This window comes from Triturus cristatus, chromosome 1_2 (genome assembly GCF_964204655.1).
Source record: "Triturus cristatus chromosome 1_2, aTriCri1.1, whole genome shotgun sequence".
Lineage (NCBI taxonomy): Eukaryota > Metazoa > Chordata > Amphibia > Caudata > Salamandridae > Triturus > Triturus cristatus.
Window position 1 is genome coordinate 856523177 of NC_140580.1, and position 19632 is coordinate 856542808.

At 46.2% G+C, this 19632-nt stretch overlaps 1 long non-coding RNA gene across 1 annotated transcript in view; it reads right to left on the bottom strand.

Moving 5' to 3' along the window:
* LOC146868158 (uncharacterized) overlaps positions 1-19632 on the bottom strand; it is a 99291-nt gene that overhangs the window by 28612 nt on the left and 51047 nt on the right. The window contains exons 2-3 of the long non-coding RNA XR_014966184.1: positions 3417-3483; positions 433-558 (exon numbers count right to left, since the gene is read on the bottom strand). This is a non-coding gene — a long non-coding RNA (uncharacterized LOC146868158). The remainder of the gene's footprint in view (positions 1-432; positions 559-3416; positions 3484-19632) is intronic.

Genomic DNA, 19632 nt, shown 5'->3' on the forward strand with positions numbered 1-19632 from the left:
AAAGCGGAGGGTGGGCTAGGTCTCTCTGACCTGCAATTATATTACTGGCACAACCCGCACTACCTGTGCCCTCTGCACCCCTGGCACATTTCTCCCTTGAGTCATTACAGACCCCTTGCATCTCCACTGGCCCTCCTTCTGATTCCCATTGGTATTGCCACAATCATGCATGCCCTTCCCTCCACTCCTCATGCATATTGCCATAACCATGTTGACCCCATGGCCCTTCCCTCTGTTACCCATGAGTCTTTCCAAAAGCGCTCTCAAAAGTAAGGCCTACTTACGGGTCCTTCCCTACTTCCCATTGCACATACCATTAAGCTCAAAATCTTGCCAGATTTGCAAATCTTGCAAGATCCGGCAGGTATTTTGGTCACAGTAGTATAAATACTATGCATATCCCTAATTGCCTTTGCTTGGCTTCTTACCTACCTGGTTGGAAGCTCTCCATTCCTGGTACTCCAAAGATTTCCTTCCTTGGCTCCAATGGGGCCCTGTCGCCTGCCGATCCAGTCATCCTTGGCGTCGTCTCCTCAGCATCAGCTTGGAGTCCATTACCTGGAAAAAAGAGAAAATATTAGAAACCTCTAGAACACTTTTGACTACCCCCAGGCATCGAAGTTTGGAAACACATTGTGAACAGTTTGTGGACAATCTAGCAGATACGTTTAAGACTAAGAGCCTTGATGAGTGTCAACCAAGTCGCTAAACAAAGGATGTGAAAAACTCAGGTAGTGTAGTACTCTAGTTTTCTTTTCAGTGTAATACAACGTAACTCCTTAGCTTAAATAGAGAAGGACTAAGAGAATTTGATTTGCAACCCTCTAACCTTTAAATAGAGAAATTGACAGTATTCTCACTTATAACTTATTGGTGAGGTGATTAATGATTAGATGGTCACACGCTTTGTGGATGGAAACTAATGTGACATATGTAAACGTGACTGATGTTTGTGCTCCAGCAGTGTGTTACGAAGGACGTCAACTCTCCGAGGCAGTCCAGTCCACAGAAGACGTTGAGGTTTCTGCAGACTCCAGCCTACGCACCTTTTCTCTTCCAACCCGAACCCCACCTCCCTTGGAGATCAACCGCCAATAATCATAGAACATCATGTTTTGAGGGTCAATGTCAGGGGGCTTGGTGGACTCTCTTTGCTCCCACAGGCTACTGGTATTTTGGTGAGTGGAACTTTGACAATTGCATTGAAGCTCAGCTCCAGCCTCTTGTTGCGTGGATGAGGACAATTGAGAAAAACAGCTACTGAAGGGATGCAGGGAGGAGGAACCTATTTCCATTACATTAATGAGGGATGGAGGTGCGCACACCCACTGCCCGTTCATCAATAAACATACTGCAGACATGTGGCAGACTGAGATTTGACCCTGAGAGACCTGTATCTGACAGATAGTTTTATTTAATTTGAGGAGGCACGACTCTAGTTTGGGTTAGGCCCTGGACAGTTTCTGCAATACGTAAAATATCCAAAACAGCAAAGGGAGAATTGGACCAACTTCTTGGCTGCCCCCCAGCTTCCAGGTTACTGGAATTGGTCGTGCTACACACACTGTTTCCAAGTTATACAAGGCGCTGAAGACTGATAAGGTCTGATCTTCCAGTTCGGTATAGATAAGATGCTGATCTGGAGTTACCACTAACAGATAAAGAATGGGACTCAATTCAGGAGCATGTGAAGCTAACTTCAATTAACACCATGTTCCAGCTGACAAATGCTAGTTACCTCCGCCGCACCTATACTACCCATCTGCGGATTAATAGAATGTATCCAGTCAGGTCATCAAAAATGCCCAAAATGTAGAGACATGGACTTGTGAACATCTGTAAACATTTTGGCGAGCAGTTGTACCAAAATTAGTGGAACTTGTAAATATTCCTAGTATGCTCTCAGTACAACATTTGCCTATTTAATCCTATACCCAGGCCCCAAGGTTTGAAGGCCAAAGATAAATTTGCTTTATTGGGGGTAGTTAAACGCCATATTGCTATTCAACGGCTGAGATCATGTGTCCTGTGAGTGAGATCTGTAAGAGTGGGCTATTATTACAAAGGAAATTCGTCTGAATGCATTTAGAACAGATGCTAAACTCCTAAATGATTCTGAATTATGGTCTGCAATGCTTAATGTGTTAATATTGGAGAATGGGGAATCGGAGTCAGCAGAGAAGTTGTATTGTGGTGAAATATCAATGACACCTGTGATTGTTGCAATGGTTAATTTTGTTTCTCCTGGACGCCTGTACCATGGTTTATGCTTGAATATATAAATAAAGTTTAAAGCAAAAAGTGTATGGGTGCCTCCATGGGACAAAGTCTGGCTGATGGGTGAAGGAAAGTAGGATCTGGCAGAAAAGTTGAGAAATGGTGGAGACATTAGCAGGGTTTGAACTGGAAGAGACACATTAAATAAACTACAAATATAAATAACATTTTCGAACCACTCTCTGATCCCATTTAATCCCTCCCTCCTCTGATGACAGAATTGAAGGAATATGTCAAGTGCTAAACATAACACTTCAAAAAATCCCAAACTAGCAGTACAGACCATTGTTTCTCCTCATTAGGAATTGTTTCTCCTTATTAGGCAGATGAGTCGATAACATATGTGGGGTGCAGATCACTGCAGTAATTTAACAAATAACAAACCCATTTATATCCTGCTTTTAAGGCCCGGCCCAAAGGATCTGCAGTAATGGCATGGGGCAGGCCTTCCCTGGCTTGATAGATAAGATGCGGTTACGATGACAGCACTCGGAAGGAGAGATGAGTGTGGTGGGGTATTGGTAAGGTGGCGTGGCCAAGATGTCCAGCAGCAGGCGGCTATAAGTCATCGGAATCCTACACAATCAGGACCTGATCTAGGTCGAACATGTATACATTAGCTGCCCCTGACCTGCAGTGCAAGGAAGAAGAGATTGAATAAGTTCTGGCAGTGCTGATGACATGGGACATGGGAAGCAGCGAGTGTGGCATGTGAGCCACAGCAGACCTTTGCCAGAAAAACGGTGGATGCACGGAGCAGCTGGAAATAGTGTGGCTGTTGCAACGATTGCCCGCTCAGGTTGCATCTGCTGCTTGGTAGCCCTCCTTTATGGCTCCTCCCATTCCAGATTCCCAAATTAAGGCCGCCTAACTGCAGACCAAATCATGCCCTTGATTGGTTCTTCCACTCAGTCCCCCATTTGAAGTACCAAAAGGAAGGCCACAGCCCCCCTCTCACTTTTAAAACAATCCACTCAAAATATTGCAAGGTCTCGCAATATTTCAGTAGTAGACGTGCTCTGGTAAGCATCTTGGGGGTCAGGGAATAAAAACTGCGCTCGAGTATGAGGCCCTTGTTTTGGTTCCTTTCACACTCTGTGTGTTCAAGCGCTAAGCCACGAAAAGAATCCAAGACTCACTAATCTGTAGACTCTCTAGCTACTGTGACATGGCCACGCAGAGAAATCCTTGGGATCGGCAGCAACCCTAAGAGAAAACACACAAAAAGAAAAGAACAAGTAAGAATCCACGCAATGCCCTTAGAAGTGCAGCATGGCAATACTTAGTAACACTGTTTCTAAGTCATAACAACCTAGAGTAACTTTTGAGACACATGCTGAAAGCACAGAGTAGCTTTTAAAAACAACAATAACCATTTTTGTTTTAAAAACATTAACTGGTGCGGCATAAGGCTTGATTATTTGGCAAAGGCAGATTTCTTGAGCAAGAATAACAAGTGTTTATGAACTGCAAAAAAGAACTCGCTGATATGAATCAACCCAGGAGACTTTATAGAGAAATGCCACAGTTGGAATAACCCTTGAGACATTAATCGAGGAGCTGAAATCCGATGTAAGAGTGATAGAGTGTGTTCCCAAGGAGAAGGTACAGCATGTTTTATAGCAAAAAACTCATATTATTTATAATTGTGTCAGGTGATTGTTAATTCCTGTTTGTGATAACTACAGATATTTGTCAAAGTAAAGCACCAAGCTGAGTCATAGGATGTTTGAGGAAAGACGAGTCTAAAAGTTTAGCAGCTGCCAAGTGTCATCCTTGAAGACCACTTAGAAAACATCTCACTCTTCCCAGCCCCCTTCCTTTCTGGAAAACTATCAACTCAAAACATTTAGACTCTGAATTGAGAGTTGTTCTAGAGAGTAGCGGGTAGACCAACATCACCCCTGTGCACTCTCATGAATCTTCAGGTGAGTGGCAAGTGTGACAGAAAGGCAAGATATAAAAAAAGAAATTCCACCTGGGTGACATGGTGGTCTTGGATTCAACCTATACAAAGGATCTGGCCAAGCAATCCCAGGGGTATATGATTTGGCACAGGCCTTAGCAAACATTCAAAATGAGGCTCAAGTGCTAAGGGATGAGAATTTAGAACAACACAATGAGTTGTAAAGATAGAAAACTCGGTATGACCCATGTATGACGTATTTTAGTCAGGGTCAACTCCAGGTCCTGTGTAGTATGAAGGCTTTACCTAATGATGCAGCAAAAACTGTTTTTGTAATATCCTATTTTGGAAGTAGCGAGGCCAATGGGTTTATTTCCATGATTGAAAATAATAATCCAATATTATATGACCAGAGGAAATTCAAGGAGGCTATTAGAAAATTGTTTGCAAGGCATGTGTTTATACAATCTAGTAATAATGAGTTCCTGAATCTAAAACAAAGGTCCAAACACCTTGTAACCTATATTATGACGTTTAATTGTTTGGTCATAGAAACTAATAACCTAAGGAGGAAAAAAAGTATTTGTTTTTACAGGGCATTAAAAGACAATCTGAAAGACTCACTGTCTCATATTTTCGATTTACCTCAGGCCTGCTCAGAATTTATCGCCCTAGTAGTCAATTGGAGCACTGGTTAGAAGAACAAGAAGGGGAGAGGCCTTGAGGTAATGTTGGAGTACTATTACTAAAACCTGAAAGAAAAGAATTGGAGCACAAAGAACTGCCGTTTGTACAGGATGTAGAACTCATGCATATCAGGGCACTTCAAGGATCCCTAACTCCAGAACAAATGGAACGTAGGCACAAACTAAATACCTGCCTATATTATTGTAAACATGGGCATTTTGCAAAGGACTGCCTTACCAGACCCAAAATTTCCCAGAAAGTGGCAGCTGCCACAAGAAGCGAGGGATTGAACCAGAAAAACTAGATAGCCCAACCAGGAAAGAGATCCATTTGTTGGGAGAAAAGAGAAGAACTATGATCTCACAATATTTGGCAAATACTTGTTGTAAAATCTCTCGTCACTTAACTATCACAGTACCAATAATAATCTCGACTCAACAAAGGAAAGTGATGTGTATGTTAATCAACTCTAAAGCTACATGGATTTTTTAGATGTCATAAGCGGCACAGTTGGGAATACCTAGGGTGCCAAAGGATGAGCCAGAACTATGATAGACGTAGACAGACCAGAATTATTTTCCCGATTGATTAGATTTCAAACACCACCACTTGTTGTGGCTTCTGAAAATGAGCACACTAAGAAACTAGCTTTGACTTGATCGATACTCCTAATCCTAGCACAATTAGGAATGCCCCAGTTAGAACATCATAATCCCAGAATTTAAAAAGAACTCGGCAAAGTCACCCTTGACTCTCGCTATTGAGTTAATGTATGTTATAAAGAAGTACTTGACTTAGTATTCCCCCAGTGTAGGCTGTAGTGCAGGGAACCTGGGAGGGAAATTTACCTGAGGTCTACCAAGATTTCTTAGACATGTTCAGTGCTAAAAAGGCTACACAACTGCCCCCTCACAGAGCATTTGATTGCAGGATAGATGTTATTCCTTGGGCTCCTCTCCCTTGCAGTAGGGTTTATGCCACTACAGAACCAGAAACTCAACACTCAAAAGCAATCAATATCTGGATGAACTCTTAGAGACTGGTTTTATACAACATTCCACCTCTCCTGTGTCCTCCTATTTGTTCTTCATTACAAATTAAAATGGCGACCTATGTGCCTGTATAGATTACTGGGCAGTGAACAAGGCCACAATAAAGAATTGTTCTTAATCCTGGTACAATTTGACCACATCCGAAACTTGACTATATACATTAAGTTAGATGTTGAGGGGGCTTAGCACAGAAATGCAAAAAGGAAAGAACGCATAAGAATCCATGCAATCCCCTTGGAATGCAGTGCAGCAGGTGCCACAACAGGTTAGTACACTTATCCTGAGTAATATTATTTCTAAGTCAAAACATCCCTTGGGAGCTTTTCCAAAATATAGTGAGAGAACAACAGAGCTTTTAAAAACAAGAAAAAAAAATCTAAAAGAATATTTACTGGTATGCCTTAAGGCTTGATTATTTGGTAAATAAAAGCCTCTTGAGAGAGAATGACAAATGTTTACAAACTGGAAAAAAGAACTCAATATTAATCAATCCAAGAGGCTTTATAGATAAGTGCCAAAATTGGATTAGTCCTAGAGACATTAATCAAGAAGCTGCAGTATGATGTAAGAGTTATTGTATATTCTGTTATTTGGAGTGTGTTCCCAAGAATAGGCTACTGCATATTGTGGAGCAAAAGACTACTAGCAAGTCATTCATTTTTTTTTTTTGTTTAAATATCTTTATTAGGGGGGCGCTAGAGGGCGCACTGCGGAATGGCTGGCTGAAAAGGCAGCTCCGCCGGGCGGAAGACAATTCGCGGACTTTCGGCCTCATAAACCACCCAAACGACAACGAAAACGGCGAGTATGGCTGTGGGACGCCTTGGGGCATAAGGCAATGAAGTTGCGGGACTGCCTCGGCGGCGCGGCAGGGCTTTTTCAACGAAAAAACGGACGGGGACCGGAGAGCCGATCCAAGATGGCCGCGCCCGCTGCCGGGGACTGCCGCCGCCTCTGAGCGACCGACCACCGGCCCGCAGCTACCAGGATCTGCTGAGGTATACAAAGCGAAATGCCGACATCGAAGCGCTGATGACATTTGTAGTTGAGCCCTAAGAAGCAGAAACGGCGCGGACACACAGGACCAGAGGGCCGATCCAGGAGGGCCGCGCCTGCTCCCGGGGACTGCCGCCGCCTCGGAACGACCGACAACCGGCCCGCAGCTACCAGGGTCTGCCGAGGTATACAAAGCGAAATGCCGACACAGCAGCGCTGGTGAAAATAGTAGGTGAGCCCTAGGAAGCAGAAACGGCGCGAACACACAGGACCAGAGAGCCGATTCAAGATGGCCGCGCCCGCTGCCGGAGACTGCCGCCACCTCTGAACGTCCGACAAATGGCCCTCAGCTACAAGGATCTGACGAGGTATGCACAGCGAAATGCCGACATCGAAGCGCTGGTGCCCATGATAGGTGAGCCCTAGGGAGCAGAAACGGTACGGACACACAGCGTATTTGCTGGCGGCCACAAAATGGCGGAGAGGTTTACTTACATGCCCGTGACACAGTGAGTACGGGAGCCGGATGGTCTTCGATCTATCGGGCTTAACAGCTGCACGACGGATGACCAATGGCGGGATAAGATACAGGCAGTACCCGGAGGCACGCACACCAACACGGTGATTCGGCGGTTTCGGCAGTGAGGGGGGGACAGGAGTGATAACGACGTGGCAGGAAAGCAGAAGCTGGCTGGAGAGGAGTGTGCGACCTGTCCCTCCTGGAGCGGCATCTCATGGCGCCACATAGCTGGTTATTGCCGCGCTGACCTCGATCTGGAGTGTTCCACCACTGGCCTACACACCCCCGTGTGTCAGAGAAGTCGGGACAAATTGGTAGCGGTGGCCGAAGTTAACGCGGCTGGAGGAGGTGTCGCACCTATCGATAACCGCCGGCGGGCTGTTACATAAACTGGCTGCCCCGTCCGCCCGCCTGCCGTGCCACAATCGTAAAAACAGCCACGTACCACGCTGATCCATAGACCCGCACCACCAGTACACTGGCGACTGCCATGGGTAAACCGGACAGGCACCAATCCAAGCTGCAATTCGAGACTCGCAAACAAGGCAAAAATAACGCTACTGCCCCAGAAGCTGAGGGAGATCGTGACGCGTCTGAAGGCTCAGAAATGGAGGCCGTCCTGAAGGCGATCCAGCAGAGCCTGCAAGAAATGAACAACAAGCTGGACACCGTGATGCTGAGGGTAGACACCATGGCGACGAAGCTTGAGAAGCACGATGGACGGCTGACGGAAGCGGAGCACAGGATCTCAAAGGTGGAGGACGACTCCATGGCTATGTTGAAAATGTGTAGTGGTCACGACAAAGCGCTTGAGACCCTGCGAGCGAAGGTGGAGGATCAGGAAGCTAGATCCAGGAGGAACAACATACGCATTTCCGGCCTCCCGGAGTCCACAAACACTGGGAAGATGGAGACCTATGTGGAGACACTACTAAAAGAACTCTTTGGGGCCGATAAATTCTCACCTGTCTTCCTTGTTGAGCGGGCCCATCGGTCGCTGGCACCGATACCTAAACCGGGAGCTGCCCCGCGCATGATAATAGCGAGGATGTTGAATTACAGAGACAGGGACACAGCACTCAGGATGGCCAGGGAAATGGGCAAAATCACGCATCAAGGTAATACCCTGGAATTTTACCCAGACCACACTGTGGCGGTACAGATGGCCCGCAAGGAATTTACCCCCGTAAAGAAAAAATTGCGAGACCTGGGACTAGAGTATGCGATGCTATACCCAGCAAAACTGAAGATCATGTCAGCGGGTAAGCCGATAATACTTCCAACAGTGCAGGCGGCGCAAGAATATATCAAGAAGCTGGGAAAGAGGATGGAATCGCGGGGAGGGACCGATCGCACCAGCGACGTTGAATGAACACTGGACACACTGGACCACGTGCAATGACGAATGAAAGATCTACACTACACTCGGTTGTGGGACTATGCTGACTGTTGAGCGCCACGGGGCAAACTGCGATTGATGTGGTGCTGGGCGCCCAGTGTGAGGTCGGGCGGCCCGGCTCACCCACAGAGTGTGGGAGTACGGACTGACGGCGCACACCCAGCCTGGATCAGTTGGTCGGTAGCACTGGAGATGTCCCCTATCGCAGTGAGTACAGTAAGAGCATTGGGAATGAGGAGATTGGCGGACATAGACTTACGGTTATGATGGGGCACAAGATGCACAGGCACAAGTGGTGTGCTGGCGCAACGGTGCTGGCCACTGGGTGGCGCTAGTCTCTTGGGACGTGACGACCCACCGCTAACAGGGTGATACAAACTGGCGGGGAGAGTCGGCGGTAAAGCGAATTCACAGGTGTGCACCGGGAGGATAGACAATTGGGACATAGCGCACTTCTGCATAGACTGCCGGGCCGGAGGTCATGCTTGCGACAGTCTACGGGGTGGGGAAGGGGATGAAAGGTAACATGCAGATTAATTGCTATTCATACTTCCAACTTCCGCCCACATCCACTATGTGGATGGCGATGTGTGAACCTGGCGACACCCCCCGGAGGGTGCGCCCCACTTCCAAGTTAATTACATTACAGTTACAGTTACAGTTACTCTTGGGATGGCTTTGGCAAAGTTCGGGGGCTAAAGTGGGTGGGGGGAGGGTGGGGAAACTGGACTCTAACCAACTACAACCTCTGTGTCTGAGAGGCATGGCGAACTCCTTGGCAAGGTACTCTCACATGTATAATGATTGCACTCAGAATATGCCGCTGTCACATTCACCTATCATGGGGTATACACTAGTGCACTCACGATATGGAACCCAGACTGAACATCTAGCGTGGATCATCCATCACCCTCTACTAACACATGTCACGTAGAGACTCGCTAAAATTACTCACTTGGAACGTGAGAGGGCTGGGCAACCCCAGGAAAATTAGACAACTGTTTGCTTACTTTGATAGGTTGCGAATTAACATTGTTTTCTTGCAGGAAACACATTTGGATCGAAACGGCACTTCCACACTGGGGGTAAAATGGGCTGAATCAGTCACTCACTCTAACTACTCCTCTTACTCCAGAGGTGTGAGCATACTGATCAGAAAGGGTACGGGCTTTGACATTACTGATGTTCATAGGGACGCGGCAGGGCGGTGCGTGGCGATAGCTGGTAAGATTCGAAGGCAACAGATCTTACTCGTTAACACTTATGGCCCTAATATTGATGATCCAGGGTTTTTTAGACAAGTGTGGGAAACCATCACGAGCATGCAGGCGCCTAAAGTCATTTGGGGGGGGGGATTTCAATGTCACGTTGCAGGATGCGCTAGATAGAGCGGCACACACTGCGGAACAGCATGGGAACGCCAGAATAATGTTACGGGATGCAATGGAAGACCTACATATGGTAGATCTGTGGAGGGCGCGTAACGCGGGAGTAACGACAGCAACACACATAAACGCGGCAAATGACAGTTGGTCCAGGATAGATTATTGGCTGGGCACGCAAGACATACTCACATGGGTGCTTGATGTTGTTCACTTGCCCCGCACATTATCGGACCACAACCCGGTGCTGTTGGAGGTGGAGGTCCCACACTATGACCCACCGCCTTTCACTTGGCGTTTTAACGCAGCAGCGCTAAGAGACCCTGTCTACGTTCATACAATACAGGAGGCAATAGGTGACTATTTTGACCTTAACGGCCCAACAACGGAAGACCCGGGTTTGTTATGGGAGGCCTTTAAGGCTACAATCAGGGGAGTCTGCCTCAGTACAGCCTCAGGCATCCTCAAAGTCTTACGACGGCAACTGCAGACACGCGAACAAGCCATTCGCACACTGGAACAATCATACACCCAGACGGGAGACACCAAAATCTTGGGGGAAATCCAGGTACTACTGACAGAACATGCTAAACTTGCTACTGAAGAGCTGCATTATGTGTCTAAACGAGCTACAGCGAGAAGATATGGGGAAGGAGGTAGGCCTGGCAGGGAACTGGCCTCAAAGATATGCGCAGGCAAAACACCACAAAATATCACGTCCATAACTACTGACGCCGGGGAGGTGATTTCTGACACCAAGGGTATTATGCAGGAATTTATGAACACATATGGCACACTATACAAGGCGCACCCCTCACCGTCACAAGCTGAATTGTTGAAATACATGGAGGACATAGAAATGGCATGGCTGGCTGATGGACATAGGAAGTACTTGGAACGCCCTGTAACTGTAGAAGAAGTCACAGACACCATTAGACGCTTACCTAATAATAAAGCACCAGGACCAGATGGCTTTGTAGCAGAATTCTATAAGGCATACGCTGACCTACTCGCCCCACATTTAGTGAACCTGTACGGGGCGGCACATGAAGCCCAAACACTGCCAGCATCAATGAGGGAAGCCTTACTCATTGCATTGCTGAAACCGGGCAAAGAAATAGATAAATGTGACTCATACCGTCCTCTATCACTGTTAAATGTAGATACAAAAATCATAGCTAGTCTGCTGGCAGACAGACTTAAACCGCTTATGCCGCTATTGATCAGACCTGACCAGTCGGGTTTTATTCCGGATAGGGCCACCACACACAACACACGCACACTGTTCGCGTTAGCACACTATTTGGATCCGGAAACAAAAGCTGTGGCAGTGCTCCTAGACGCTGCTAAAGCGTTCGACACTATTGGTTGGCCCTTTATCCACGCAGTGCTGGTCCGCATGGGCTTCCCGTGGATCTTTCAGAGATGGATAGCTATGCTGTACACAAACTTGACAGCACGCATCAGAGTAAACCGATACGTCTCAGACCCCATACAAATCTGCAGAGGTACTCGGCAAGGGTGTCCGCTCTCGCCGATGCTTTTCGCTTTAGTGTTGGAGCCCCTAGCCTGCAAAATCCGGCAACACCACCACCACTCGGCGATTCAAATGCCCTCTCGACCCATCCACATTTCACTTTACGCGGATGACATGGTGTTATATGTCAAGCACCCTGACCAGCACCTGAATCCGCTTCTGAGAGAGTATATAAAGTTTGGTCACCAGGCAGGTTTGCAGATAAACTGGACTAAGTCCCTTGTATTGGCGCTAACCGACAGCACACAACCGACCGCATTAGATTATCCTTTAGAGTGGCATGAGGACCCCACCAAATATCTGGGCATATGGTTCCATAGAGACCCCGAATTGGTAATCAGGACGAACTACGGGCGGGCGATTGCGGCCCTGGAAGACAAAATTAAAAAATGGAACAGGCTTCCGCTGTCCTTGGCGGACAGGGCAGTGATTGTGAAAATGGTACTGCTGCCGAAATTCCTGTATTTGTTTAACAATATCCCTATAAAACCTCCCGCTGCTGTCTTCCGCAACATCAGGGCGCTAGTCCTTAGTTTGTTATGGGCAGGTAAACAGGCGAGGATGGAATTACGCACCATGACACTGCCATACGCGAGGGGGGGGTTCAAGGTTCCGGACTTCTACCTGTATTACCTATGCGCTCAGGCGCAATACGCACACTTCTGGTACCACGAAGTGCCCTTCCTGACACATGTGGCGGTGGAGGCAGGGGACGCCGACCCGGTCCCCTTGCCCAGTATGCTCACGCATAAGCGCACCAGGCTACACGATCGGGATATTAACCCAGTTAACACGACCACAGAAGCATGGAGACTTCTGGGTAGGGAAGCAGGCTGCTTACCGCTATATGCACCCACGCTCCCGCTAGCACATCACCCAGCCCTCTCGGTAACACAAGAAAGGGTCGGCATGGATCTGTTCCGGCGGGCTGGAATAGACACGTTGGGGGACCTGTACACAAAAGGCGAATTCCAGACACTTGATAAATTGCAATACATCAGCAATCCAACTCCGCTGTTCAGTTTTAACTTCTATAGACTGCAGAGAGCACTACGGGAACACTATCCGACACATCCGGAGGAACCACCTATCCTGGAACCTCTACAACTACTCCTGACTACACCCAAGGCATCTCACCTGGTCTCCAAATTATATGCGAGGATACAAGGGGCGGTAGGGTCCAACACACACAAGGCCAGGGACAGATGGAGCGCGGGACTAACAGAACCCCTGACGGATGTAGAGTGGGATTCTGCTTGCATGCTCACGGGAATGCTAACTCCCAACGGGAACTTGAAAATTATACATTACAAGTATTTGCATCAAGTGTACCACACGCCTCAGAAGCTTTACAAGCATGGCTTACGAGAAGATTCAAAATGTTGTAGATGCGGTCAGGAGGATGCGGATTTCATGCATCTAGCATGGCACTGTCGTAGAGTGGCGGGATATTGGGAACGGGTTGTGGAAGTTTTGAGTGAGATGCTGGGGGTTGGCGTGAAGTGCGAGGCAAAGATCTGTCTACTGGGTATTACTCCACAGCTGAAAGCTTTGAGGCGTAGATTCTGTGCTGTGGCGCTACTTCTGGCCAAAAGAAGGGTGTCACTTCACTGGCATAGTAAAAGAGCGCCAGAAGTAAAACGATGGATTGAAGATATGGTGTACTGCCGTGATACGCTCGTCACATACGAAGAGGAGTTGCCGGGCGGCTCTAAACCCAAAGACTATTGGGGGTACTTACGAGCCTATCTGCTTGAACATGACAAGTCAGACACAGACACGGAAATTGCGTAAGCTAGAAAACCTGCAAATGACAACACAGGGTGATCAGTTATGCAGTACCGACGCTTGGGAGGGAGGATGCCGTGATGCAGAGGGGAGGTTGCAGGGGGAGACCTATAAGTTGGGGAATGTAATGTTAAGATAAGTTTCAGTTACAAAACGAAATGTGCATACAATACATCAAAAACTGTTCAAATGTAAGATTACAGATGTACCAGACAGCGAGCAGAGCACTGACACACACCTGCCTGTTGTCGGATAACACGCCGCCGGTCCGCTGGATGTCGGCTGATGGGCTGTGTACAACTCGCATTGTAGCGCAAAAAAAACTGTACTTGCATGTAGCCGGCCCGAGGCGGATGTAGGCGAGTGCAGTATAAATGATTCGCGACATGTCGGATGTGTGTTAACAAAGTGCAATAAAATTCTTACAATTAAAAAAAAAAATATATATATATATCTTTATTAGGGGTTTTTTTTTTTGTTCCAAAACATTTCCCCATTTGCTCATGTTACACGTCATAACAGTTCTTCAGAAAACAAAGATTAAATAAGAGCAATGTTTCCAAATATACATTGCATTTTTGCGTCAATATTGTTGCGAGTAAACCACTCAGATTATTGCAGATCATAGTACAATGCGTTACAACATACACAATTTTCATCGAGTGACTATTGCTCCTAACACTCCCCTGATCTGCAGACCTACATATCCCTCCACAGTGCTTAATCGCCCGCGGAGAGAGAGGAGTACAGCCAAGTGAGAAGTGAGGGAGAGAAAAAGATGCCAGTGCTACTTAATAACATATCCTATAGCAGTAAGACCACCCTTATCAGATTGTCATGCGAATGACAAGTGTTGAAAAACAATCTTCAGTGGCCAGTACACCAGGCCGACGAGGGACTGGTGCCAGAGGGAAGTAGGAAGGAGAAAAGCAGATACCCCAACAACCTTTTCCATATAAACTATAAACAACAATTAAAAGGCTGCCTTCTAAAGACCGTTCTGAAAATCATTGCACTATAGAGTATGGGACTTTTTAAATGCAGGAGGTATGGCAGGAGAGGGCACTGGGGCGGAGGTCGAGCGCATGACAGTGCCATGGACCCGCTCCAGGTGCGTAGGTGCCGGGACATAAAAAAAATATTAAAAAGGGGGGGGGGGGCAGAGGAGTACGCTGCGCCAGGCCCACGCCACTAAATGCAACCAGTGAGAGGTGAGTGAATGAAGGTCTCCAAGTGTCCGTCTCCCTAACCCCAGGACCGTCGGTATGTGTCGTATGGGACGACTGCCTAGGTGTGGTAGCCCTCCCCAGTATTCACAGTGTTGAAAGCTGTCAGTAGGGCGTCCCATTGTAGTGCTATGGGATATTTACGGAGCCCCGTCGTCTCTTCCCTATGAAGTGCTGTGCTTTCTGCCTGCGCCCATATCTGGAGTGAGTGCGTCCAGCTGATCGTCTCCGGAGGGTTCGCCCTACTAGCAAGTCATTCATAATGGCATCAAAGTAAAGCACACAGGCGAGATAGAGGCAAAACCGTCTGAGGTAAGACAAGTCTAAATTTTATAAGTTGACACATATGATCGTTGACACTTCAAAAGCATCTGTCTCTCCCCAGTCCCTTCTGAGGCACCTATAAACTCACGACATTTAGATAAGGAGTGGGTGGGCCCGCATCGACCTTAAGGAATCTCCAGGATTTTTAGGTGAGTGGCAAGTGCAACAGCCATAGGGCTGGACTTTGTCGCTGACTGTGCTCCAGCTGCAAGGAAAGGAGATCACCTGGCTTGGCACAGTGATGGCAGGAGGAGTCCGGAGGGGGAATCTGGGTGATGACTGTTGGCCTTGTGGAAATCTGAAATAATTTCTGTTAGCATAAGCAGAAACCATCTAGGTTATGGTATCCATTTTGTTGGCTTTGTAATTCTCCCATCCTCTGCTGCTCGTCTTTTTCCCTGCCTGTGCTGTCTATTTTAGTTGACTTCCTGACTCAGCTAAAATAAATATGCATGCTAAAGAGTTTGTAGCTGCCAGAACACCTGGTTTCAGACTCAACTGTCAATCTCTTAGTGCTGCATAAGCACTCCTGCTCCCCCTCCCACTTGGCTGACTAAGTGATTTCCCATCGGCCCATGTTTGTCGGTAACTATTCCTGTGTAGGCCTGTACCTTCTATTTGTATTCACATGCTCACCAGTGCAGGAAAAGCTGTATATAAGGCCTGTGTTCTGTGACTTCAATATACTACCTCAGGCAGCACTTGAGAGTGCTGTGTGGACGTAGTCCCACTCATGAGTGATTAATAAACTTGTTATTTGAATTCCAGCTTCAGTGCCAAACTCTATTTTTTTGGTCTAAGGACCCGTGGACAGAGAAGGGTGACCCCGCTGGGTGTGCTCATTGAAAAGCACATTTCCACAGTTGGCGCCCGACACGTGGGCCCTCATCGGAGACGCGGTCGTCCAAAGGAGTTGTCTTGATGGGAGAGTGGAATTTTGCTGAGGAGATGTCCTGCATGAGGAGACCCTTGTCTTTGCAGTCAAAGTGATTTTTCCGGTTTTCTCGATTTGTCCCTCCAGGTGTTGGCCGGACCCGACTGAGGTATACTTTGCCGTTTTTTTTCTTCAGTGACCATTAGGTCGACCAAGAGCTTGGCAGTAGGAAGTTGGAGACTTTTGTTTGGTAAGATACCTGAAGCGACACTCTTGATTTGCTTGGCCAAGATTCTGGTTTTGTTTGTTTGATTTATCCTTTGCAAAAGATGAAGGCAGGTAATGTGGAGATTTTTCTCTACTTTTGAATATTTTGGAGACGTAATATTTTACAAAAACTTGGTAGCATGCCTGTTCCTAGCACACTCCGTAAGTTGTGTTGCTGTCTTGGTGGTACCAAAATGGATTTAGAAAGAAGTCAGCCGGCTCCCCTGGGAGGACACCTAATAGGCATATGTACATTAAATACAGTATTTCTTCCATAATGTATAGTACACTGTGGAACAAATATACGAAAAAAGATCCTGATCTACAATGGCCAGTGAATGGGTCAATTGATATTAAAAAAAATTCAGTATGTAGAGCAGTGTTTGTTTAAACATAAGAGTCGACAAGATATGTTTGATTGTGTCCGAATGTGGGAGAAAGAAGTGCAAGAGAGAGTGAGGAAAGAAGAAGCTATAGCTGAAAAATAACATTGAAAAATGATCTATCAAAAAGCGTTAGAATTAAAAAATAAAGAGATGAAAGCAATAAAAGAAACAGAGGAAAGGGAGCGTCATTTACAGGTAACTGGCCAGTACCCTATTAGGCGCCCCATTTATCCCATACTTAATAACCCTCAGGATGATCCCATCTTATTAGATCAACCTCTGCCCCCGTATACATTTCCCTCTGCCCCTGAGAATGATCTTTCTGAAGAAGAACATCCTTCTTCACATGATAAAGACTTCGATAAGCAAGATGGGTGGCAGACTCGCTTTACTTTGACTGTGGCAGACTCGCTCTACTTTGACTGTTGATGAAAAATCCACTATCAGATCCACTGCTCGCAAAGAAGCTCATGGGACTACTTCTGACCCAGACCTTGTAGCGATAATTCAGCAGGGAAAGGATTTAGAGCAATTATATTTTGCAGAGAAGTTTACCTGGGAGGTAATACTTGGTTTTAGAAACGGTTCTAAAAACGTAGAGCCCACTGATATCAATTCTGATTATAAACAATTAAATGATGGAACTTTTCTTTTTTCAAATGTACCTGATTTAATTAGGCGAGTTGTTAAATTAAGACATGATACACTACGTTTAAAAGCGGAGCAAAGATCAGCTAGCAAAGTTAAAACTGCACAAACAGTTCAGACCCCAGTGCAGAAAGAAGAAGTTTTGGGGACAGACAATGACCCTAGTGATACTGTGGTTACTGTAAAACCAATGCGTTAAGCTGCGCCTTTGTATGTTCGTCCGAAGGGTGCGGGAACAAGTGCTGATAAAGATTCAGCTGATGCAAAGGGATATTTAGACTATAATTGGGTCTATACTCCTTGGAGTAGAGCAGATGTTATGGCTCTTAAAGCTGCTTTGCCTGACCCGCAGCAAAATCTGTCTGCTTTCTATGAAGAAGTGCAAGGCGCCATTAGCTCCTGCACTATGACCTTGCCAGATATCGATATGTTTTTTGAACTTATTTTGCCCCCTGATATGTGTAGAACAATTCGGAAAATAGATGATAATGTAGCATTTGGTGATACTTGGGTGCAGTTAGAAGAAACAGATGAGGCTAGAGAGCCTGCGCAGAAACCACAACAGGAGATATTAGATCGTCCCAAAGCTATTGTAACTAAAAACTCTCATACCCCCTGAGAAAATAGATTGGACAACGTTAGCGTCTTGTAAACAGAAAGCAGATGAGTCAGTTTCTGATTTCTTTGCACGATTTGAAGAGACATTTCATGACTTTAGTGGGCAGTCATTGACAGATGACACGGGTATGCATCTGTTCGCCGTCAAATGTGTCGCTAACATGTTGCCAGAAATAGCGAGTCGCCTAAAGGCCAGCAAGAGTTCATGGACTACGTCTTCCCCAGTTTCCCTTTTGACTATGGCCCAGTATTATGAGCGTCAGGAATTGGAAGCAAAAGGCAAGGAGGATGTTATGTTGGCTCAAGTATATGGTCCACCATTCAGAGGTGGTGGTAGAGGCGGACGTGCAGTATATACCCCTGGTGTACCCCCTTTCTCTTGATCAACTTTGTCTTCTGATCAGTGAGCTTATTGTAAAGCGATTGGACATTGGCGTTCTGAGTGCCCCCTTTTGAGAGGTCAGCAGTATCAACGGGGTGAAGGAAGTATGAGAGGACGCCCAGGGAAGTCAGGAAATAGGGGAGGAATAGGAAATAGTCCCAGGTTTGAGGCAGTTGAGCACGGGCTAAATTATTCTAATACTTTTGACAGACGGAATCAAAATCAAATGTCAGATTATTCGGCTGATGGTCTTTGTGATTCTGATTATTCATAGGAATGCCTAGGATGGGGTAAGGAACCGGTTGAGGTCCCAGTAGATCAGAAAGGTCCTTATGTTGATGCAAATGTCTTGGGCTCTACTGATCGGTTTCTGGTTGATACATGAGCTACTCGTAGTGCTCTATCTAAACAATTGGTTCCTAGGGCTATGATAACATTGATAGGATTCGCTTGCATTTAGTCTTGATAAATTCACTGCAGAATGTCCATTTTTGCTTTCCCCTACCATGCGGGATAACATTGTGGGTATCAATATGCTCAAACATTTTCGTGCTACAATATGTTGTTGCCCAGAAGGTGTGCGTGTTATCTTAAATTATAATTATCCAATGGTTGTGAGATCTTGTCTCATTAAAGAAGATATTGCTTTGGCATCGTTACCTAGGACTTTATGGGCTACATCAGATACTGATGTGGGACAAATGGTTATTCCACCAGTACATATTCAAGTGATGGAAGGTGCTTCATTGCCTCGATTGCACCAATATCAAATATCTCGGGAAGGCAAGGAAGCATTGACGCACATTGTTCAGGATTTGATCAAGGTGGGGGTTGTGGAAGAAGTTCCTTACAACATTTGTAACAGCCCTATTCCTATTTTGAAAAGAGTCACTGACACTAAAATTTACAGATTCATTATTGATTTACGAGAGGTTAATAAAATTGTGGTGTCTCAATACCCGGTAGTAGTCTCTGACATCACAACACTTCTTACTATGGTTCCTCCTACTGCCACTACATTTAGTGGAATGGATTTGAAGAATGCTTTCTTATCAATACATATACACCCTGATAGCCGTTATTTCTTCGGCTTCACTTTGAATATTAGATCATACAGATTCTGTAGAGCTCCACAAGAGTATACAGAGAGTCCTAGCATTTATAGTCAAGCATTGAAAAGGCAAATTGATTCTTTTCCTGTACCGAAAGGGATGTCTCTTATTCAATATGTCAATGGCATCTTGTTGGCTGCCGATACCCCTGAACAGTGTAAAATAGGAACGCTGTCATTATTGTCATTTCTTGCCTCTCATCGTCACAAAGTCTCTCGGAAGCCGGCCAAGAACTGTTGCTGGGCTCGCTG